This window comes from Cheilinus undulatus, linkage group 23 (genome assembly GCF_018320785.1).
Source record: "Cheilinus undulatus linkage group 23, ASM1832078v1, whole genome shotgun sequence".
NCBI classification, from domain to species: Eukaryota; Metazoa; Chordata; class Actinopteri; order Labriformes; family Labridae; genus Cheilinus; species Cheilinus undulatus.
The window spans coordinates 10,641,777-10,666,762 of record NC_054887.1 but is presented as its reverse complement, the minus strand read 5'-3'; the positions used below and the strand labels follow the sequence as shown (position 1 = coordinate 10,666,762).

The 24,986-nt window shown below is 39.0% G+C and overlaps 1 protein-coding gene across 9 annotated transcripts in view; it reads right to left on the bottom strand.

The window, feature by feature from the left end:
• Window positions 1-24,986, bottom strand: part of osbpl8 (oxysterol binding protein-like 8) — a 160,239-nt gene that overhangs the window by 78,677 nt on the left and 56,576 nt on the right. The window contains exon 1 of one of the 9 annotated variants that reach the window (XM_041780492.1): window positions 21,600-21,709. The exons of 6 other annotated variants lie outside the window; for them this stretch is intronic. The gene's annotated coding sequence lies outside the window, so the exon portion shown is untranslated. Of the gene's footprint in view, window positions 1-21,599; window positions 21,710-24,986 lie in introns of those variants that run through there. 2 more of the 9 variants (XM_041780494.1, XM_041780493.1) reach the window with 2 other exon arrangements.

The window sequence follows — 24,986 nt, the reverse complement described above, 5'->3', positions numbered from 1 at the left end:
TATTCTCAATCCTTCATTGACTAACATCTCTGCACAACAGCACTTGTCTTTATGCAGCAGTGAGACCTTCAGCACTTGCAGAAGTGAGAGCAAATTTCCATTTAAGTGTAGATAAACCAGAAGAGTTAAGCCAGAAATGACACCAGGATGTTAGTGAATATTAGAGGGATGGCAGTGAGAGAAAATACAAAACAAACAGTGGACAGTACTGCTGCAGCACAGGATATTGAGCAACCTTTGGGTGCTGTGTTTTATTAGAGAGGAGTCAGATGATATGAATCAAAGCAAACAGACAGCTCAAGCATTTAGATCCCAAGGTATTACTTTATACCAGGAAGAATAAAGCACAATGGATCTGTGGTTTGTGCCCATGTTCCAACCTTGAAAGCAGATGTGTTCATATACTCTTTCTTTTGTTGCACTTCTATACATCAGAAGAGAACTGTACAACCATATATTCCTTTTTGCAATTATAATGAGAAGATTAGCTGAATTTTTCAAGTGTGCCTGTAACTGTTTGTCATTCAACCTGACATGTGGAATTGAAGTGGACCGCTTTTGTCATTTTAAAGAGAAAAGCGGATGCCCATCTCTCCTTCAGAGTGAAAAATGCTGTTTAATAGGCAAGGTGACATTTTGCAGTCTGGGTTTGGCGGTCTGCCTATTTATCTGGCTCTCAGACCAAAGCTAGCAGCCTGCTGTGTCGAAGAGATGACAAACAAGGGCAGAGGAGGAGACGCTCTGAACTCAGACTGAAAGATTTCTGTCTGAAGCACCGACACCATGAAAAATCAGTGAGAGGAGAAACCAAACTTCTGGCTTTTTGGGAGCGTTTGAACTTTTCCTTCTTGACCTGAATAAACAGCAATGGTGCCAACCAAAAGTCACCATCCTATTTTAGAGCTGTTCTTCCTCTATTTTACAACTAAAAAAATGAATATATGTAAGATAGCAAGCTCCATACATTAGCAAACTCCTGATCATTTCTTATGGTTTCACAGTTAGTTACATTTTTACATTGTCGCCAGTCAATTGCAGGGCTGACATATAGAGACAGACAACCAGGCACGCTCACACTCACACCTACGGCCAATTTAGAGTCACCAATTAACCTAATGACCATGTTTTTGGTAGTGGAAGGAAGCCAGAGTCTGGAGAGAACCCATGAGCTCATGGGGAGAGCATGCAAACTCCACACAGAAAGGCCCTGACCTGGAAGTGAACCAGGAACCTATTTGCTGTCAGGCAACAGTGCTAATCCCTGCGCCGTCGCACAGCCTTCTCTTAAACAAGCAGGGTAATGATGTTTCTTAACATCAAGTAATGACGCCCTGGCTACTGTTGTATATTAATGGCAGCTTGGTTCGACATGGGCAACATGACTTTTACTTAAGACACAAGTAAGCTGTCTCCTCTGCTGCTTTGTAAAGTCTTTTGCACAGTGATGTGAAGTGAAGTGATGTTCCTAGGAAAAATCATTTCAAATCCGGTTAAACCCAACTCAAAGATTTTTATGTGTGACAAACAGTAAACAATGACTTGTTCTCCCATATTTTAGGGACCAATAAGTCAGGGGAAATCATGCTGTGGCATAAAGTTTTCAAATATTCACATATTTATGAAAAAAAAGTCCTTGTGCTTCTTTGTGTTAGTTTTATGCAGTGATGAAGAGGGCCACATCACAGCCTCTCTGTGTCTCTTTCTCCTTATTATGAGCTAATCAGGCCATCCCCTGCATGATCTGCCTAGTTAGAAATGTGAAAAGTATGACACAATGATGGAACAGTCTGTCATTGGTTGTCAGCCTATCACAGTGCATTGTGATACTAAACAGACAATATGGCGGATGGCAATACCTGCTGGCTGCAGAAATGATGGGATTAAAAAATGGATAAAAAGACATTCAATGTTGGAGTTACTGGTGGGGATTTGATCATTAAAGACCCTAGAAATAACAAAGTTCCAGTCTTACTGGAAAAGCCTCCATAAGGGCTACGGAGGCATGGATAGCATCATTAGAATGGCAAAACTCAGTAGAGCTGGTTTTTTGGCTCCCAAACTTCATCTGGTACCAGTTTGGCTTTTAAATGTAGGCGAAACAACAATAAAAGATGGAGGAAAGAAAACTGGCTCTTAAATGGGAGCAAAGTATCGCGGCTGACATATAAGAGCCATTTTGAATTTATTCTAAATAATAAAGCTCAGCATTTTTTTATGCTGAGGACAGTTTTTTTGAGGAAAGCAAAACTGTATTATCTTAATCTTTATCAGGAGGTGAGATCAGAAAAACTGTCCAATCAAACTGGAATCAGTACCACTCTGGTTTAATTACTACTAGAGAAGGTTTTCTATCAATTTAGGCACATTATTTTGTTATCGAAGTCTACAAGCTTGATGCATCAAATTTTAAAACATGCATTATTTGTTTTAAAATTGCACAAATATTTACAGCACAAACCAAGTCAGGTGTGGGGGATGGAATAATTATTCACTAAGTTTAATCAAGGTAAAAAAATTCAATAAACTGGTACTTAGATTTCTGCCATAATCGCCCGGCCTAATTACATTAACTCTAATGATAAAGGTGAAAGTTTACAATTGACTTGACCATTCAGGAAAAACCACTATCAACTCATATGGTTCAAAGACCATGAAAATGTTCACTTTTTCTTTGATTATAAGCAGACAGCTAATCAGTGTAGCCCAGTTTTGATCTGAATCAAGGAGTCATCCAGACTTTGATATATAAGGACTTATTTCTATACTGAAACATGTGTTGTAAGGCCCATCACTTCAAGAGCTTCAGTACGTCTACAAGAAACAGAGCCTCAAACACAGCATGTTCCCTCTGCCCCTGAAAAGATGAAGAGTGCTTACGCCAGATAAAATGCCATGACATATTACATAATGTTTAAACATCACTCGCAGCACATTTCTGACCCACTTTCTTTTTGGTAGCTGGAGAAGAGGAGAAACAGCATTTTTTCCCCCTCCCATTTCCTGTTTCTGAAGGGCTCCTATTGCCATTTATTGAGCTTATGATGAAAACACATTAAATACCTACAGCTGGCCTTACACTGAGCAGGTTGTCCTGGCAGTTAAACCCTAAAATATCTGAAAAATGAAGCTTCGAAGAATACTCCAGCCCAGATCAAGTAAAGAGCATTTTAGAAATCAAATGATGGTGTTGTTCCATACAGGAGCATGTTGTGAGTTTCATTTGTTGTTTTACAGGTAAGAGATTGTATGAATGATTGCTGCAAATACAGATAGGTAGCAAACATGAATTCCACGTGTCTTAAAGATATCGCCTGGTTTGTTGTTTTAATGATGGTGGGGGAGAGAGCAGTCCATCAAGCAGCCTCCTTAGAGAGGGAGCCTAATTAAATCCCACCCACATACAAGAGGAAAAACAATGCTTTACACGTGTCTTTGTTTTAGGAAAATGCCTTAAAGCTGCTGTGAGATGCATTTAGCAAGGTCATGAACGCAGAACTTGATTTCTAGAGGCAAATAAACTAGGGATGCACGATATTGGATTTTTGCCGATATCGATGTGTCAATATTTTAAAACTCATTTTGGCCTATACCAATATTTCATTAATTTTTTTCACTGTGAGAAACATCAAATCCATTCTGTTCAACATTTTTTGAATATTGGTAGTCTATTTTTTTAGAAACAGACAAAATGTTTGATTTTCATCAGAAATGAAGGATGTGTTTTGTTTTGGGTTTTTTTTTCAAATACAACCATTCAGTAATGAAAAACTTACAGTAATGTCTGTGGGTTACATGTGCATTACATGCTACACGTATTTTTAACAGTACAGCTAAAGTCATCTGCATCTTTGAGAGCAATAAACAGCAGTTAAATACCTGCTGACACTGAGCTCCACAGTGCAAAAAAGAAACAGCTTCTAAATTTAGATTGGTTCTCCTTATTACTCAGCCAGTTTGCAGGATGGCTCCCTGGGATACTCCTGACAAAGTGCTTTAAATAACAACAACAGACAGATTTCTAAATGCAAAAAAATCTAGCTATAGTTCAGAGCTTAATTAAGCTTTTACATTTTTGAGACTTAAGATGAACAAAAGAAACTAGATCAAAATTGCAGTTTCAGCTGAAATTGTATGGGGAAGCTGGGAGCTGAATTGTGGAAGAACTGCTGATAATAGCCAAAAGCACAAAAATAGCTGAAAATGGCATAAAAGTAGATGAAAATGGCATTCAATAGCTCAAAAAAGGATATAAATAGCCAAAAGTAGCCTTAAAATAGCCAAAAATTGCAAAAAAAAATAGCTGATTGGCCTAAAAATGGCTTAAAATTGCATTCAATGGCTGAAAAAGCAGAAGAAAAAGCCAATAGTAGCATGAAAATAGCTAAATTTTAAAAAATTATAAAAGTTAGAAATGAGAAGTCATAGCAGTCGAATGACGAAGAAACTGATTTTTTTTAAAGTTTAAACAAAAGTTTAAAGTTTAAACAAAAGTTTACGACAAAGTATGAAGGAGGAGATAGCCGGCGCTGAAGAAGAATAATAAACAAAATGGCCAACGCGAATACCAACTAATAAAACTTCAACTGAAGTAATTCTGTTTAAAGCAGAATCAGAATTACTTCAACTGAAGTAATTCTGATTCTGCTTTAAACAGCACAAACTAACAAAGCAACCAAGTTTAGTGGCCATTTCACTGTAAACAGCTCTGTAACAACACAGTCACACCCACATCTCCAAAGCTGGAGAGAGGGCACCTGTAGAGTGTGCACATTGCACAGGAGACTTGGCACACAGAAGTCTGTCATTGCTTTTGCCATATTTGGCACACTGTAAGGTAGCACGGCGTGCACATTCTTTATGTCTATTTTTCATATCCGAAACTTTTTAAGAGTGAATCCTCATCTATCCACTGAGGCAGTGAGGCTCAACATGCTAACAGGACAGACAATTGATGTCCATATATCTGTGGTTAAGCTAATATGTTTAGCTTTACCAAGGAGCTTCTCTGCGTGACTGGGAGCAAAGTTTTGCAGTTCAGGTAAGGCTATACCCTGCTGGGTATAATGTAGCACGGCTTTAAATGCATCATCAGTCCGAGGAAGCCCTTTTATTCCACCAAGCTGAAAGGCTGATTATCAAGAGCTATAAATTCAATGATTCTCCTGTTCAGCTCCTTAACTTTGGGTGGTCGCTGCTGTATTTTTTAGCTTTGTGGAATGACTTAAGTAGAGGCTGTCGACGAGCTTTCCCTGGTATGAAGTTTTGTCATTCTTTATCTTAAGAAAGTCTTTGTAGTCATCAGGTTGATGGTTTTTTTAGATGCAAAATTAAAGTGGTGGTGCTAAAGGCGTGTTGTTGTTGTGCTCCTCCTTGCATCACATGTACTTTACAAGCGATGCAAACAGCTACTTTGCTGTCTTGTTCCCACACTTCAAACTTCACACACACAGTCGACAAGTTTAGTTTGTTGTTGGCGAATGTCGGGCGTCATCGCATGCGCTTAATTATGACGTCACATTATCGGTCAATACCGATATATTGCAGATAATATCATACATCCCTAAAATGAACCAAAAAAACATTCTTAGGACTATGAAAATTGCAGGAAAAGTGTTTATCCTTAATGCTTTGTGTGGACTGCACCTCAACATGTACTGAAAACAATGTGATATCTAATAGCTAAGACTGCATATGGAGTTGGTCTGAGATGCCTTCATCCAGATTGGTTTGGTCTAGCAGATGTGAGGAGTAACACGTACTGAAACTCGTTAATGCCAACTGGCATAATCTACCGTATTCTGCTAGTTAGTAAAAAGCATCTGGATTATTTGGCTGACTTCAGTAGTAAGAGTTGATCTTTTGATTACTAAACAGGTATACCATTTTTTAGATCAGTAAAACATCATCAGAGGTGGAGAGAGGAAACCATCACTCACATGAGAACCTGGCTCCTGTTGTTCAAAAAGGAGCCAGCTCTTAGAGCTGATTTTATATTCAGAATTATATTGAACATGGTTGATCTCAGAACTGTGAGAAGCATCCCACCAGCATGATGCTGCCACCACCGTGCTTCAGTGGGGGTGGTGTGTTTGTGGCGATGTGCAGTGTTTGGTGTCCGTCAAACATAGTCTTGTCTGACAGCCAAAAGCTCAATTTTGGCCTCATCTGGCCGAACAACTTTCTTCCATTTGACTTTGGAGTCTCCCAGGTGCCTTTTGTCAAACTCTAGTCCAGCTTTAATAGAAGTTTTCTTCAACAGTCTTTCTCTTTGCCACTCTCCCGTTACACTTTGACTGGTGAAGAACCTGGGCAACAGTTGTCTCTCACTAGTCTCTCACGGCCACTGTGTGGATGGCCTGATTTAGGCGGACTTACACATGTGCCATATTCCTTCCATTTCTTGGTGATGGATTTAAATGAATTTCCTGGGATGCTCAGTGCCCTGAATTTTTTTGTATCCATCCCCTGACCTATACTTTACAATAACCTTTCTCTGAGTTGCTGAGAGTGTTCTTTTTCTTCATGGTGTAATGGTAACCAGGAATACTGATTAACCAGTAATTGGACGTTCCAGACACAAAGGGTAAAACAACCAAGGGGTTGAATATTTTTTAAAGGCACTGTTTTTTTTCTAATTATCATTGTTACCTAAAACCATTTGACAAAATTACGCAGAAAAGCCATTAAAGAGGCACTGTTTGTGGCTAATTTGCCCCCGTTCATTCTGATCACCAGTACTTTCCCTGCACGCAGCACGTAGGGAATCAAAGTAGGAGAGCTACAGAAATGATGTATGGATTTATCTTTGCAAAAGAGGCAGGCAAGATATCATGTTAATGCATTATACGAATGTGCAGCTACTTGGTATCTAAACACCAAAAGCACATCATTGAGGCAAAAGTAAACAAGGTGAAAGATTTTCATTTCTGGCTGACAAACTTAGGTGAGATAAAAATTTTGACTGAGGCAGTTTGAAATAAATAAAGAAGTTGGTGTGTGTGTTGGATAGAAATCTTGATATGCTGTTGAATGTTTTATAGGAAGGAAGTAACATGCTGCTTCATTGTTATTGAGCTTGGGGCCGCAGATTAAATGAACAGCCATTAAGGTTAATAGGAAAGTCTCCCTCCTACCACACTATAAAGACGTTTATCACCACAGCTTTTGAGACACTCGATAAATCAGCAACATGTTTATTATTTCTGAAACCTATTACTATGATTAATCTGTTGTGATGTATGAAATAAAGCCTCATTTAATAACAAGGGTGATGTTATGTAAGATATAATGAGCAAACAAACCAGAAGCAGAAGCACGTGGGAAAATACCACACAATTTCACATGATTACTTATAGACTAACAATCTGAAGCAGTTTATGTGTCATCAAAAAACAAAATTAAAAACTTTAACTGCTGAATTCTTGCATTTACTGATCCTAAACCCTGAAGAGATCCCAGGGACATTTTGTGCCCTTCTGTTTTTCATTTTCAAGCATGTGTTGAATAAATATAGCTGAAATTTGTCAGAGAACATTCCTTTATCAAAATTTTAGAACTGTCACCTCAGTTCCTTAAATGGCTAAGCTACACAAAAACTGACACATTTGTTCCTAATGACAAGAAGTGTTCCATTGAAAACTATTGAAAATGCCATTTTGGATCCCTAATTTATCTTAACCTAAACTAATGCATTCCTTTATGTCAAGATTTTATTTTCGACTACTAGCATTCAATTTTTTATTTCTATATTTGTCCATCAGATGGTGCTACTTTTCCCATTCAAAGTATGCCTCAAAGTTTCACACTTCTGGCTGTTTTCTGCAAGGCAGCCTTGCTATTAAATGTGTGTTGTTATTGATCAGGGGTATCCAAGCTATGGCCCAGAGGCAAAATGCGTCCCACGGCCCATTTTTGACTGGCCTGCAGCAAATTCTAGAGATAAAATGAAATATAGCCCACATTAAAACATGAAGCCTGTGCTTAACTGTATTGCACTTCTTGTTTTTAGCACAAGGTAGTGCTACCATGTTAAATCTGTAAACAAACATTTTGACGTGAAGATATTTTGATTAATAACATCCTGATGTGTTATCACAGCAAATAACAGAACCAATAACTTTACAGGGCAGAGCCAGTGGTAGCGAGGGCTAAATGGGGCCCCCTGAAATCTGACTGGCTCCTCAAAATCCTGAAAATGACTCTCCATTTGCCCTGTCAGCCATCACCTAGCCACTAAGGCATACTCAATTGCTAAGCATGTATTAACTTACATTGGATTAGTCTTACTAACTTTAAAATCCTCATGGTGAGGAATATGAAAGTGGCCCCACCATCCTAATATATTTACCTCCGCCAAGGACGTTATGTGATCGGCAGGGTTTGATAGTTTGTTTGTTTGTTTGTTTGTTAGTAACATAACTCAAAAAGTTATGGACGGATTTTGATTAAATTTTCAGGAAATGTCAGAAATTGCATAAGGAAGAACTGATTCGATTTTGGGAGGTCCAGATCACCGTCTGGATCCAGGAATTTTTTAAAGGAATCGTTACTGTTGGGAGATAGGGCTTATGGCGGAGGTCTGGGCTGTTACCACTTTACACCAGTAGATGGCGGACATGAGTAACTTCAATCCCAGCAGCATTTTTGGTGTGTTTCTATTCAAAGTTTTGGAGTTTATAGAGTTTGAAAGATGCACACCTGGTCAAGCAGATGAGTCGGAGTGTAACAGAGAGAAAGACAGCGAATTGTAGCGAGAATACTCACATTGCTGGGAGGAACAGAGGAATATTCACCCTCTGCCATGACCTCCAGTCATCCGGTGAGACCATGGGTGAGACTGTCAGTGCATCTGTTGGCACTGGCAGGCCATGGTTCCACCATGACAGTCCACCCGTAACGAAGCCTATGCTTTGTCTCACCATGTTTCCACCCCACCGGGGAGGGAGTAGCCAGCAAATGCCATGGTGGGGAGCACACGGGGATGGATCCAGGAATTTTTTAAAGGATTCTTTACTATTGGGAGATAGGGCTAATGGCGGAGGTCTGCGCTCTCAGAGTGCTTTTATAGTTCTGTATTTGACCCTCTGTGAAAAAGTTTGGACACCTCTGTTACTGGGGTGAATAATGATGTGTGTGTAAAAAAAAAGTGTTTCTGAGTGTGTATGTGTATTTTACTCCACTCCACTGTTTTTGTTCCATTAAAAACTGTGGAGTTGTGTCAATATTCTGGCCTTTAAAGGGTTAAAACCTAAAAAGATGATTAGTATTTGATATGTATATCTTAGACTGAAGTTCTAAAAGATTGACTCATTTAAAAAATAGAATAATTTATATAATATTTCATACAGCTGAATTTAGGAATCTGGCATTTTTTGTCCTTATGACCACAAGTATGAGTTTTTTTTTCAATCTGACACTGTAGAAAAAAAATAATGAAGCATCAAAATCAATGCTGCTGCCAATCACTGACCCATCTTGGGGCCAAATAATAATAATAATAATAATAATCGAACACTCCTTGAAATGTATTTTATGGAAACTTTTTTTGTTTGTTTGTTTTTTGTTTGTTTTTTTCTCCAATCAAAAAAGTGTAGTTATGTCAATATAATGGCCTTAAAAAGGTTAAAATTTCAAAAGAATAATTCGTATTTTAAGTGTTTATTTCAGGCAGAAGTAGTTTTAAAAGACTGACTCGTTAAAACTGGAAAAAAATATCAGTATGTATTATTTGTACAGCAGTTTTTGGGAAGTGGACATTTTTGTCTTTAGGGGAAAATGCGGAACTCTTAAGGGTTAAACCGGTAAAATGCTGAATGTCTTTGTGGTAAATAAGGAATTAAAACTGAAGGCCCAGAGGGAACAAATGCAACAAGCCTGAATGCATATCAGAGATCATGAATGACTGACAAAATAAAATAAATAATTCAAATGGTTTACAAAAACAAGATGGAACAAAGACAAAGGTCATAGGAGCCGTTACATGAACTAAAACCTGTAACAATCCTCCTCTAAGTCCCTGACTTCCCTTAAACCTGTCCTCACATGACACTGAATGGCTAAAAAAAGCTCAAAATCTCACTAAAGCACACCACAGACTATGTATATTTTTGATCCTGTCTGTTAAGTTGACCTTTCTGGACAGAAAGTGTTACATTGTATTGGCAGAAGTAACGGTGTGTGGAAGATTTTCAAGAAATACTTCATTTTCTAACCATCAAGCTGCATATGTTATTCCAAACTAAATATCTGGAACATGTGTTTCTACCTAAAGCCACTGCAAACAGCAGTTTTCAATATTCCTGTGAAAACCAGAGGACATGATGTTCCTCGTTTAACTCTGTTTACCTGCCTTGATTTTACAGCCAGAAACACAATGTCCTTTGGGTAAACAATGCTAGAACTTTACCAACAAGATGAATACAATTTTTCTGACTTGGATCTTTACAATACCATACTTTGCAGTTATTTCTGGAATCATGGTGCTGAATTTTTAGTCCCTCCTCTGCAGTGATAGCAGTGTTAAAACACTGAATCTGAGCCAGCATGTGGTTGTGTCACAGTGACTTTACCCATCACAGCTCTGACACGTCTGTCAGCACACGGTGGGTCTATGTTCAGATCTAGAGTTCAGGCAGGCATGGAGCTGCTGCAAGAGGTGAGGCTCTCTGGAGCTGCCCACACGGTGGCAGATTTATAGCTAGAGTGGAACTGCAACACACACCATAAATAAAATGTTTAATCATATCGACCTTAAGAGCGTGGCTAGAGGGAGTCTGTTCGCCAAGATTATGTCCAGAGTGAGCGCTGAGCCAAAGAAGTAAACACTGTAAGACCTGCTGGTTTGAAAACTAGCTACAAAGGCAGGAGTTATAATCTAGAAATCTGTCAGAGAGCAGCTATAAAACCTCAAGTGTTTTTATGAACTGAATGGTCAACGGAAACCCAATAAGGGCAGGGGAGAGCTCACATTTCCTTTTGTGGTTGTCAAAGTCACATTGAAAAGACTTGACTTGTCAAAATCCCTTCTGTTCTTGTCGAACATGAACCAAAAAGTACTCAAACTTTAAACAAATTTTACTCCTATGTTTGAGCTCTGCTGGGCAAATGTCTCTCCTCTACAGTCCACGTATTGATGAATTAGGTGGCATTTTTCAGGACAGTCCCAGGGCTATTGCGAGATCACGGAGAAGCCTGTCCACTGTGACAGTGAGCCTAAAAACAACCTGCCTTTAATGAGGCTGCTGCATTGGATGTGTGAAACCTCACAGGAAATCACACATCTTCAACAAGGGATGCTTCGACTGAAGAGATCAAACCTGCACTCTCACACGCTGTCAGAGGGGAGTCAGGTATCGGCCAGATGTGACCAATTCACACTAAAACTGTCGTCTCACCTGCAGTCTTTGCTCTCGTAGAAAGTGTGTTTGTTACACATAAGGGCAACATTGGATAATGCATTTAAACTAAGAGTGACATGCTGTCTTAAATAGGATCTTTAAACTCTGATTAAATAGAATAGAATAGAATAGAATAGAACAGAACAGAACAGAATACTCTTTGTTGTCATTGCACAGTGTACAACGAAATTTGCTGTGCTACTCTTAAAACAGAAAAACATACAAGAAAGAGTAAGAAAATAGAGCTACAAGCAGATAAATAGAGCTAAAGCAGTTTTTTTAAAGTCTTGTATATTCAATGCAGTCTGCAGTGTTCAAACAAAAACACAGTAGCATACAGTTACATGTCCAGTATGTGCGTTTAATCACTCCCCCAGGGTTTACAGCCTCTAAAAAGCAGACTTTAAGGAATGAAGCTGCCTTTGTTTCACTGTGAAAGCTTATGATAAATAGTAAAGGTGTACAAATAGAAACAGAGATGTCTGTGAATAATTACAAAACTCACAGAAATCATACTGGAGGAATGGGTTAATTACATTTAATCAATAAATGCCCATTATGAGTGCATGATACAATGTGATAACACAATTGCAAAAACCACATATTTGTGTACTAAAAAGGAAGAATTGTTTCAGGGAAATAAGCACTGCCAGTGATTAATCACATTACAATAGTATCTGTTGAATGAAGGCCAGAGTTTTAAAGGCACACTCTATTTGATGATGATAATGTTGTCCCATGTAGCTAAGACTAGCTAACAGCTGCCCCAAGAATAATTGGAGCAATTTCAGCGGCAAAACAAAGGTTTGATTTCAGCATCAGGCTTGAGAGTCACTCCAATGACAACTCAATGGGCAGAGTCACTCTGATGACCATTCAACAGTCACAGAGTCACTCTATTGACCACTCAACAGTCACAGACTCACTCTGATGACCACTCAACATTCACAGTCACTCTGATGACCACTCAACAGTTAAAGAGTCACTCTGATGACCACTCAACAGTCACAGAGTCACTCTGATGACCACTCAACAGTCACAGAGTCACTCTGATGAACACTCAACAGTCTCAGTCACTCTGATGACAACTCAACAGTTTCAGAGTCACTCTGATGAAAACTCAACAGTCAAAGAGTCACTCTGATGACCACTCAACAGTCACAGTCACTCTGATGACCACTCAACAGTCAAAGAGTCACTCTGATGACCACTCAACAGTCAAAGAGTCACTCTGATGACCACTCAACAGTCACAGAGTCACTCTGATGACTACTCAACAGTCTCAGTCACTCTGATGACAACTCAACAGTTTCAGAGTCACTCTGATGAAAACTCAACAGTCAAAGAGTCACTCTGATGACCACTCAACAGTCACAGTCACTCTGATGACCACTCAACAGTCTCAGAGTCACTCTGATGACCACTCAACAGTCACAGAGTCACTCGGATGATCACTCAACAGTCACAGAGTCACTCGGATGATCACTCAACAGTCACAGAGTCACTCTGATGACTACTTAACAGTCACAGAGTCACTCTTATGACTACTCAACAGTCAAAGAGTCACTCTGATGACTACTCAACCGTCACAGAGTCACTCTGATGATTACTTAACAGTCACAGAGTCACTCTGATGATTACTCATCAGTCACAGAGTCACTCGGATGACCACTCAACAGTCACAGTCACTCTGATGACCACTCAACAGTCAGAGAGTCACTCTCATGATCACTCAACAGTCACAGAGTCACTCTGATGACCACTCAACACGTTACTTTGATGACAACAGAACAGTCACAAAGTGCCAGAAAACAGAACTTTCATTTAACAATCACCTTATCCTTGTTTTATGTGAAATATCATGCGCTGTCTATTGCTGCGTTCCCATCCCTACAAATCTAGTTACAATGTCCCTGGTTCAATTTGATTCCCAATTCAATTCAATTTGGCATTGATTCATGTAATTTTTCAGTTACAATACCTAGTTTGCTTCAATATGAAAGAGATTCTCAGTAGAGGTGGGTGGTAAACCGGCATTAATACTGTCACTGGTAAAATTTTTGCCACAGAATGTATTTCTGCAACACCGTCATCAACGCTCTTAATGCCTATTGTGCTGTGATGCATACGTGGGGCATATCCGCTCCCACAGCTGGCGCAGGGAGTGATTTGTGACAAACAGCTCTGGCTGAGTCCAGTCGTTAGCAAGTTTAGCTCTAGTATTATGTATCCCGGTAACTAACTGAATGTCACCTGCTCTTGCTGTTGAAAATTAGTACGGTTAGCAGGCAAAAACACGTGTTCTTTCCTCTCAAGGTTTGATCACTGTACCGCAAAAAAATCAGTGTGCCGTCTCTGTCAGCCTGCCTGGGGCTCTAACACAAGCTAAGTGCTGCTTTGGTTGGTCTCAGTTTGTTGAGAGCCCAGCGCTGCAGGATTTCACCTTACAACAGCATAAACAACTGTTTAAAAGTCTATTTTAACTTTTGACTTTCATTTCTAAGTCCACAGTGAGTCAAAGATCCAGGCTGCGATGTTAAATGAGGTTAGAAAAGTTGCTGTAAACTAACTGCAAAAACTCTCCGGTACTGCAGTCAAAGCTAAGCTAACTCAATGCTAAACACACTACTTCCCTCAAGCCCTTCACAATAAAGGTCCGCGGCTGTTATTTGAAACGCTTTTATTGTGAACGCCTTTACTAGGAAACGTGCACAAGTCATTAGCAGCTTAACACACCTCATCAGGATAGAGATGAAATGTGAAAGTTGGAGTGCAGTTAGACAGAAGTAAACCTGGAGAGACTTCAAAAAAAAAAAAAAAAAAAAATTGTGTTCCTATGCTTAGACATAAATTGAGTATGCCATCAAAGGCTTGTTTTAAGGGGAGAAGGGGGTTAATAACACTTGAATTTGGATTGAAAAACATTATCTCCTATTAATTTTGTAATATCGTGATATTATACCGTTACCGTCAAAGGCAAGAAAAATACCATGATATGATTTTTAGGCCATATCGCCCAGGCCTAATTCTCAGAGAAACACGCTTTTCAACTGGGAGTGTTATGCAAACTAGGTTAATCTAGAAAGTCATAGGTGTAAAAAGGAAATATTTAACATTGTAAAATATGGCCTTGCATAAATTAAAAACTGTTTTTCATATTCAAATAGATGCTTTAACGAATCCCCTTTTACTCTGTTAATCTGTTTCTAAACTTTACAATAACAGTATTCTAAAAAGGTTAGAATTTAAGCCAGTTTCCTGTAGGATAAATCAACCCCCCCCCCCCCCGTTAAAAGTTTAAATTTATAACAGCATGACTAACTGAGGACTTCTTGTTACGAAAGGATGGTCTGACAGCCGTGACTTTATTATTTTTGTACTCAAAACATGATGACTGTCAGGAGGTAAGAGGAGCTTATCTTAGCTGTTTTATCATTTCTACGTTGGATGTTTTTTATGATGGACCGGACAGAGATAATGATATCCTGGGGAAGTGTAAGTCACACTACATCTAAAAATATGGACAACATGCCTATGTGTTAAGATATGACTCAGAGATAAAGTCTTATTTTGGTCCCAAATTGTAATGGATCACCCCACATGGAAAGCTCACCATTCGACACGTGTTAAAAATCAGGATTGTATCATGAAGCCAGAATTGTGAAATATATAGTAGTGTGAGTTCAAAGTATTGTTTAATCCTACATATTGAATCTAGGCCAATACTTACAAACTCTTTTTGGTCAAAATGGATACAACATTGATGTATCGAGTAAGTTCCACATATGGTAATTCATGGATTATCCCCACTGTTGTGAAATCAACATAAAAATGTCCAAAAATTGAGACTGTTCCAAGCTAACTGCTCTGAAAATGTTTCTGTTGCATAAAGGTTCTGCACTACTATCAAATCTCAGTGTTTAACCTTTCCTCCACAGATTCAGAGATGACAGGAAGGAAACAGATGTCCTTGTACGGTCTGACAGGAAATCCATAAAGAGATCATTCTCAGCAGCAAGCCACATTCTAACACTTAAAGCAAGCAGAAGCAGTCCCTATGGATTGATCTGCTTTCCATCCTTTACATTGCTGACACTGTCCAATAATGACACCTGACAGCAAACAGACAATCAGGCAGATTAAAAACAGAGATATGTGTTGGTTTGACTCCACAGTAGTTTGTACAGTTGTGTCTTTGTCTTTTATCTTTAATGAGGAAGAAAAGAGAAGGATCTTGTTAAACTCGACACTCGACCTCTCACAGAGTTGCATGTCATTAGACTGCAAAATTTCACTTTAAAACAGACGAGGGGGGTGTCTGGGTGGGTCCATGAGCCTCACATGGACTGGAGTCTCAGTTTCAGTACACTGGGGGGTCTTCTAGTCAGGACAGAATGGAGAGGAAAGAGTCCTTTAGTCAACGTCTATGATGAGAAATCTGATCATGAATATTCTAGACTTTAACCACAGTATGTGAAAGCTGCATAACAGTGATGTGAAATCAATCCATTACAAAAAAGCCCTTCTTTAAAAACATTAACAGTGGCATTTATGGTATTGAAGGTCTATGTTTTATTTTTAAAACTGGAAGAAAGAGTCTAAAATATCCTTCCTGTCCTTTAAGATTTGATCATCTTCCTTTATTTGGAATACATCTGGGTGATCAGCATCTCTTTAACTACTGTCAGGATACAAATGCACTTGGAATAGTCTAGAGTTCATTATAACTGAGCCATTGTCATCAAGCTGCAAACATTAAGTCAATAAATATATCTCTTACAAATCTTTATTAACAATTTTTGAATAACTGTGTGCCACTGCACAAAGAGGAAGGGGAAAAAAAGAGACTAAACGTAGTTTGATCCTCTTTCCTGATGTCACTCAGTTTATCGTTGAAGTCTGTACAACAAAAAAATCACTTCCACTGTACCAATCATAAATATTTAATGTTCTGATTGTGTTTCAAGACTGAAGCATTTTCCTGAGTGCAGTGAATGTGTCTCAAATGGTTGTAGTATAGAGACACCTGTGTCTGTAAGGTCTAGTCACTGGTTGATCAGTATTCCTGGCTACCATCACACCATAGGACAAAAGAACACTCCAAGCAGCTCAAAGAAAAGGTTATTTAAAGGATAGGTCAGGGGATGGATACAAAAATACTTCTGTGGCACTGAACATTCCCTGGAGTTAAATCCATCATCAAGAAATTAAAGAAATATGGCACATGTGTAAATCTGCCTAGATTACTAGACCTACCTCACAAACTGAGTGACCGTGCAGGACAGAGACTAGTGAGAGAGGCCACCTTTTGGTCTCATCAGACCAAGCTGGTGCTTTTAAGCCATCAGACAAACACTATGGTAAGCAGGTACCAAACAATGCAAATCACCACAGTGTTAATTTCACTGACTAAAACTATGACTAAAACTAGACTAAAACTAACACAGATAGACCTGTGATGACTAAAACTGACAAAAACTAAGTTTAGTTCTTGTCAAAATGATTAAAACTATACTAAAATGTAATCTAGTTTTCATCGGACACTCAAAATCTGTGATATTTCTCTACCGTGGGTAAATCTGTCAAAATGCAATGCATCTGTAGCTCTTCTGCCTCTCAGCTGTAGAAAGCAGGGACCCCTGGTTTAGCAGAGTGCATAGAGCACACTACCATGATTTGGTAACAAATTTACACAAGAAAATAAATGCTTGGACCAAAACTAGACTAAAATGTTTTGAGATTTCGTCGACTAAAACTAGACTAAAACTAAAAAGGCTAGAAATGACTAAAATGGAACTAGAACTAAAATGCATTTCATTTAAAGACTAAAACTAAAATCAAAAAGAGCTGCCAAAATTAACACTGCATCACCACAAACACGACAACCAAACTGTTAATGACAGTGTTGGCAGCATCATGATGTGGGGATGCTTCTGGGCAGCTTTGCCCTAGAAGGCCTGTAAAGGTAGAGGGTAAAATGAATGCTGTAAAACAGGAAAACCCTGATGGACAATCTTATTCAGTCTGCAAGAGAACTACGGCTTGGGAGAAGATTTTTTTTTCCAGCAAAATAAATTTTTATTTAATTGACATTTCTTTGTAGAAATCGATTTTCACTTCGACATTTAAGAGATTTTTTTTTTTTTTTTTGGCAAAAAAGGAAAAATTATATTGACCATGATTGATTTATAAAGTTAATAAAAGGCTAAAACATCCAAGGGAGTGAATACTTTTTAAAGGCACTGTAAAGTTTATTAGTCTGGACATACAGCAATGACCTAAATCTGGTCTGAATCTTTATTATTTATTTCTATTTAAAATAAAATCTTAGATAGAGTTATGTAAAATAAGATAGAATTGTTTAAATATTTGTATTTCAAGATCAACAGACTGCTACAGTCCCTCAAAATTGGATCATCTGCTTTCTTAAATGTTAAGCTTGATGTTCCATTATCACAACAGCTTATTTGCATATGACTTCCGTCTCACTTCCTTTCTCTACCCCTTAAATGTGTTGGCTTTTATAGCCTGTACAGATGAAAAAAATGTTTTTTAAAAAGTAAGCAATTATAGTTTGGTGGCTGCGCATATACTTGAGCGACCTGCAGGAGTATATTTTATGCGTGGGAAACACTGCATAAATTAAACAAAGAAGCTTGTTCCACCCCTGAAAACAGGCATGAACAAACTATCAGACTGGAAATTGTGATACAAACAAACTGAAAAATGATTGTGGTTAAGAGGTTAGGATTAATTTGAACGATTGGATGCAGCTACACTGGTAGTCTGCTCTGTAGAACCAGTCCAGTACCTGTTTGAAAATCATCACTCTTCCTGCTGTGGGAAGCAGCATCAAGTTAAAGCCCAGACTCCACCAGCTGTTCAGTGAATGAACGCACGGGCTGCAGCTCGTACTATCAATCTGATTAGTCGGAGTCCAGCCCCGCAGCCTGCTGCACCGCTGTGCTGTAGTCAACAGTCCTGCCCCCTTCAGTGGGGATGAAACACAAAACACAACCAGTCCTGTAAAACTGCAGTTACATAACATAACCGCACCCCAGCGAGACATAATTGGTTTACTTCTCATTCAGAGAACCACACATTTTCATATGGGTCACAAAACCTCAGATTTTGTTCCTGCTGCTCAGTTATTAAGTCTTAACAGCATTTATGTTTAAAGGAGTGTCTTGAGAGTGTTGCAATAAGCAGCCTGAGTCTAATGTGCTCTGTTTTTCCCTCCTCTGTTAAAGCAACCAGATACTGACCACCCACTTTGTCATTAGCTTCAATTACATCCATGTTTAGGCTGTAAGCACTCAGCAGTCTGCTCAGTTTAGAAACATGGGAGAATCTCTCTCTTAAGTAGGCCTTACCCTTATAAAGACCAGACCGATACAGAAGTGGTATAAGCTGTACTGATGCATGTTTTGGAGAAAAGGTGCATGGAAGTGCGCAACACAAGTTCATCAGCCATGCTACCCCCCCCCCCCCCCCCCCCCAGTGCACAGTTTCAGTTTTCCTTTTCTTTCCTGTCACTTGTGTGGACATGGATGAAAAAGGGGGAGATCCACAAGGCACTGGGAATACACAGCAGGAAAAATGTCCTAATTTTCACTCACTTTCATCTCTCAAGCTTTGTTTACTAAGTGGAAATAGTTGCCTATTAGTTGCGTGGAGCAGGGGTTCTCAACCTTTTCAGCCTGTGAACCCCAAAATAAAGGTGCCAGAGATCAGGGACCCCCACTGAACCTGAAGGTGGTTGAACACGGCCATGCACAATTAAGAATAGTCATGTGTAGACAAAGCTGTCCATAAGGGGGGATAAAGGGGAGAGCTTTCTGGGGCTTAATCATTTGTGTAGTACATAGCCTTCCAAATATAAACCACTTTCGTTGAAAAATTTTTAAAAATGGGTTAATAATTGCAAAAAATGATGGAAAAGGAGGTGAAAATGGATTTTAAAAGTAGAAGAAATGGGTTAGAAGTGGCAAAAATGAGATTTAAATTAAAAAACAAAACCAAAAAAGGCCAAAATTGGCATACATAGCAGTAAAAGGGAGTTATAAAGTGGTTGAAAAGGCTTCAAATAAGCAAAAAGGGGTGGAAATTTGGTGAACTGGGATGAAAAACTGATATAAACTGAAAAAAGTGTTAACTGAGAAAGAAAAAAGGTAGATATTGGCAGAAATTGGTTAAACTGCCAAAAATTGGCATATTAGATATTGAAATGTGGTGTACATGGGAAAAAATTGGGAGTAAAAACTGGTAAAATGGGGTTAAAAGTAGCAATAATGGGTAAACAGAGGCAACATTAGGCTTAAGTTGCAAGAATTGGTTTAGAAGTGGCAAAAACAGGGATTAAAAATGGTAGAAAGGGTTAAAAATAGGTTTCTAACTGGCAAAAGTGTGTTAAAATTGATGGGAAAATGATGAAAATGGGTTAAAATTTGGCTTAATCTATGTAAAGTGGCAACAGTGTAATTTAAAAAATCTTTAGTTTTGTTTAAGGCATCTGGAGACCCCCTCTGGCGTGGAGGATGGCCATAAGGAGGCCAGAGCAGTGCAGGACCAAGTGCCGAACCCAGCTCCCACACCTGACCTGACTTTCAATCAAGAATCATTGAATTGCTGGAAGGGGTTACAAAGTCATCTCAAAGACTTCAGGCATTCACCAGTCCACAGTTAGACAAACTGTCCACAAATGGAGGTGATACAGTAACGTGGATACTCTCCCTAAAAGTGGGCATCCAGCCAGGTTGACTCTAAGGTGCAGAATACTCAGACGTCAAAAAGAACCCAACTGCTAAAGGCTTGAAGGAATAATTGAAACAAGTCTTTGATCATGAGTCTATCATACAAGAATACTGAACAGGCATGGCGTCCATGGCAACCCCAGAGGAAGCCGCCGCTGTCCAAAAACAACATCACTGCGCACCTGAAAGCACCTTGACACTCCTCAACACTACTGGGAAAATGCTTTGTGGACTGATGAAACTGAGGTTGAAGTGCATGGAGAGAACACACAGCACTACATATGGCGTAAAAAAGGTGCGCAATACAAGTGCATCCCCACAGTGAAGTATGGTGGAGGGGGCATCATGATTAAAGCAGTTCTGTAAGGAAGAATGGTCCAAAATTTCCTCTGAACATTGTGCAGGTCTGATCAGCAGCTAACAGAGATGTTTGGTTGAGGTCTTTGCTGCCAAAGGAGGTTCAACCAGTTATTAAATCCAGGGTTCCCTTACTTTCCTAGCTATACTATGAACCTTTTAATGTCAATAAAGACTTCCAATATCAAGTTTTTTGTGTGGTATTAGGTTAAGCACATTGTGATTGTCTATACTTGTACAGAGACGTGGATCAAATCACATTTGATGACCAATTAATGCAGAAAACTTGATAAGTGTTCACATACTTTTCATGCCACTCTATGTCAATGTGATATATTTTTTAATAAATCTGCAAAAATGTCTAAAATTCTGTTTTCACTTTGTCATGATGGGGCACTGAGTGTAGATGAATGAGAATAAAAATTGATTTTTTTCTATTGTAGCATCAGGCTGCAACATAACGTTGGAAAAAAGGAAGAACTTCCTGAATGCACTAAGCCCTAAAAATCACTTCTGTCAACCCTTTATTGTAACTGTTATGTCCAGTTGCACTCTGCAGCTGAAAATATATGACAGCACAAGTTCAGAACTAAACAAAACACTGCGCACTGCATCAAATGTTCAATAAAACAAAATATAAAATCACCATCTCTCTGCAAAAATACAGCAATGCAGATCCATCTGTTAAGGTCCAATAAAAACATACTGGTCATGCAAACACTGAGCCTCCCAAATGTCTCCACCTTGCTAATAGACACAGCATGATCTGTGTTAGCCGTACATGCAGCCCTTGAGCAAAGCGTGGCAGTGAGTGTTGGCTTTCTTTCACTAACAACATGCTGAGCAAACAACAGGCTGGAGTGGAAAAAACACACTCGACTGTGAGTCTAAGTCAATCTTATCACAATCAGACTTCAAAACGTAACTCTTACAGCAAAACCACAAACTATTTTTAACGTTTCATCATCTCACTGCACAACGAAATCCTTCAAAAGTGACAGCACACCCTGAGATCGACTCAGCGTGCCGTGCAGGCTAATCCGCCCACTCCTGCTTCCCGTTTTCACACTTGACAGTGTAAAGGTTCACTTACAGAAGGCGTACCGTGTGCCTGTCAGTCGAGGGAGGTGAGCTCGTCGCTGCAGCTGCTGCTTCTTGGTCAGAATAAAACCTGGTACGACAAGCCACTGAGCTCAGCCGTCTCTCACAGACACGCTGAACGCTGAAGGGAGGAGACAAGGCAGGGAGAACGAGCATGCAAGAGAATTTCAGCCTCCCTCTCTTTCTCTCCCTCCCTCTCTCTCTGATGGATACTCTTTCCTCCTCTTCTTCACATTACTCAAAGCTTCAGTCATTTCCTTGTTGTCCCATTCTGTAAATTTGTTACATCCCTGGCATTTGTTTACCCCTCCTCAGCTATAATCCACCCACAAAGTGCTCACGATTTGCTCTATCTTTCATCTCCTTTCCTCTTTTCCTCCTCTAGTGTCTATTTTTAAACCCCTATCAGGCATTTTGACCACAAACATCTCTTTAAAAAGAGGGTTCTTTTTAGAAAAACATCATGTGAAGTACAAACCAGCCACACACCACACATCCACTAAACAAGGAAGTGGGCTGTCGCTCTTTATAAATGCTTGAATCTAGTGTAGCGCAGCAGTTATTAGTGCAAGTCAGAGCTCCGAGAACGCCCTGGAGCGTGGTTACTGTAAGCACACTGCTCTTCCTCATGCTCTTGTTGACTGAGGCCCCTGTGCGCCAATAAACTAAAGAGCCAAACTGCCCAACCATCATGGAAAATCCCCCCGGAGGAGGACGCGTGCATGACGCAGCCGCCCTGAAACCTTATTATGGGTCCGATAATTTAAGCTTTAAAGCACAGCCCTGTGCTAAACATGTTTCCATGAACCTGCTGGACAGTTTCAACAGTTCTAGCTGTATATAACATCATCCTTAAGGCCATCAGAAACACAAGGGCATGCAAACATGCTGGAGAGTTTGTCGTTGCTGTTTTGAACTCTGAATCAAAACAGTAAATGTCTACATTTGTACTGCAGTCTCTTTTCTCTACACATTTTAAAGTCTTGGCTCAGATGTTATCCCTTTAATCTATGCAACTGAATTTAAAAGGTTATGCAAGTCCATAATCAAAAAATATTTGATTAAGGGTGGTGCACTTCAACACCGCCATCATCGAGTCCATCCTCATATCATTTATCACAGTCTGGTCTGCTGCAGCCACTGCGAGGGACAGGAACAGGCTGCAGCTTATCATTCGCTCTGCAGAGAAGGTGATTGGCTGCAATCTTCTATGTCTCCATGGCCTGTACGTCCCCAGGATACTGATGCATGCAGGTAAAATTGCAGCCAACCCCCTCTCACCCTGGATGTGGAATTTTTGAAGCCTTTCCTTTCTGGCAGACGACGGAGGTCCATCAGGACCGAAATCTCCCGCCACAAGAACAGTTCCTTCACCTCTGCTGTCAGTCTGATGCAGGGGTTCTCAACTTTTGCAGCCCCCCAAAATAGAGGTGCCAGAGACTGGGGACTCCCACCGTACCTGAAGCTGGCTGAACACAACCATGCACATTCAAGAATAGTCATGTGCAGACAACACGGCCCATTAGGGGGGGGAAATGGGAGAGTTTTCTAGGGCCCAGCCAAACTAGGGGCCAGCAAAATCATGGTCCATTGTAAAGTTAAGCTGTGGTATTTTATAATCAGCCTGAATAATTACCACTCTTATCAAAGAAACATATTTTAATTCATTTGTGTAGTAAGTAGGCCACTTAAAATGTAAATCCTTTTGTTAAAACAGAATTAAAATATGTTAAAAATAACTAAAATGGGTTAATAATAACAAAAAATGGTGGGGAAGGTGGTTAAATTAGATTTTATAAGTTGCAGAAATGGGTTGGAAATGCCAAAAATGAGATAAAAGTGGCAGAAAAAACAACCAAATATGGTGTAAAGTGGCAAAAATGGACATGTTAAGTAGTGAAAGTGGATTCAAAAGTGGCTGAAATGGCGTTAAAGTGGCAAAGTAGGTGGAAATTTGGTGAAATGGGATGAAAATTGATGTAAACTGGCAAAAAAGGCCAAATCAAATTGTGAAATCTGGCTTAAAAAGTGGTAAGAGGGGTTAATAGTTGTAATAATATGTCAACACAGACAACTATAGGCAGTGAGACGCAAGATTTGGTTTAGAGGTGGCAAAAACAGGCAGGAAAAAGTGATGGAAAGGGTTTGAAATTGACAAAAATGGATTTAATTTGCAAAATATGTTAAAATGGCAAAAATGGTGGGAAAAAAAGATGAAAATTGGTTAAGATTAGGCATGCCTTGTCAGTCACTGTTTTCACTACATTAGTTTGAATTCCCACATTTTTGGATGAGAAGATTTGCCATGAATTTAGTCATGCATTTTTAACATTTAAATGTTTGAAAAATAAATTGAGTATTTGTAATTTGAAAGTATTTATCAGTTACAAAGTTTGATAAATCAGACGGCTGTCACAGCACTCTTTAATGTCTTTCTTGGCCAAAAAGCTTAGTGCTGTTTAGGGGGTACTTTACTGAAAAATACTTCACAGGGGGTACACGACTGAAAAAAGGTTGAGAACCACTGATTTAATGTATACATGAGTGGGGTCAAGTTAAACATTTTATTTTGTATTTTATTTTATTTTATATTGTGCATTGTTGGAATGCCAGTGCTTAATAAATATGGACATAATTCTGTAACTGATTTATTCTTTGAAGAATTAATATTAATTTATGCAACTGCAATTGACTTTAGTGAGGTTAGTACACAGTCATAGCCATAAATGCAATGGTACTAATAATTGGCATAATAATTTCTTTAGGTGTTTCGGTTTTCGGCCTTGGTTTCCTCATTTTCGGTTTTCTGTTTCGGCCAAGAATTTTCATTTTGTGCATCCCTACTATTTAGGCCAAAATTTCTTGCATGTCAAAATGTACTTTGTGTATTTTGATTCTGATCATCACTTCCTTTACAGCAAAGCATGTGCTCTGCCCCTCCTACTAAAAACAGCTCTCACTTAAATTTGAGTGAGGAGCAGAGAAAGCTACATTTCAGAAGTTTCCATACACTATGAAAGACAGTATTTCACAATTTAGATATTTTTTAAAGTATTAGTAAAATATTAAAAGAAAGTCTTTCTTTCAAAATAAAACAAGTGTGCAAAATTAAACTTCACATTGATTTTTACCCTTTCCGCATACAATTTTATCAAAAATCCATTAGAACGGTCTATTTTAATCACCAAACTAGTGTCATTTTGGGCTGAATTAAACATTATATAGCTACTTAGAGGAAATTTCAAAATATCGCAATATATATTGTATATTGGGATACAGCAAAAATATATATTGTGATTTTAGCTCTACATTCTACCACCGCTGAGTTGCATGCGACCTTTTACAAATGAGGAATATGATTCAAAGGAGGTCTGATCTT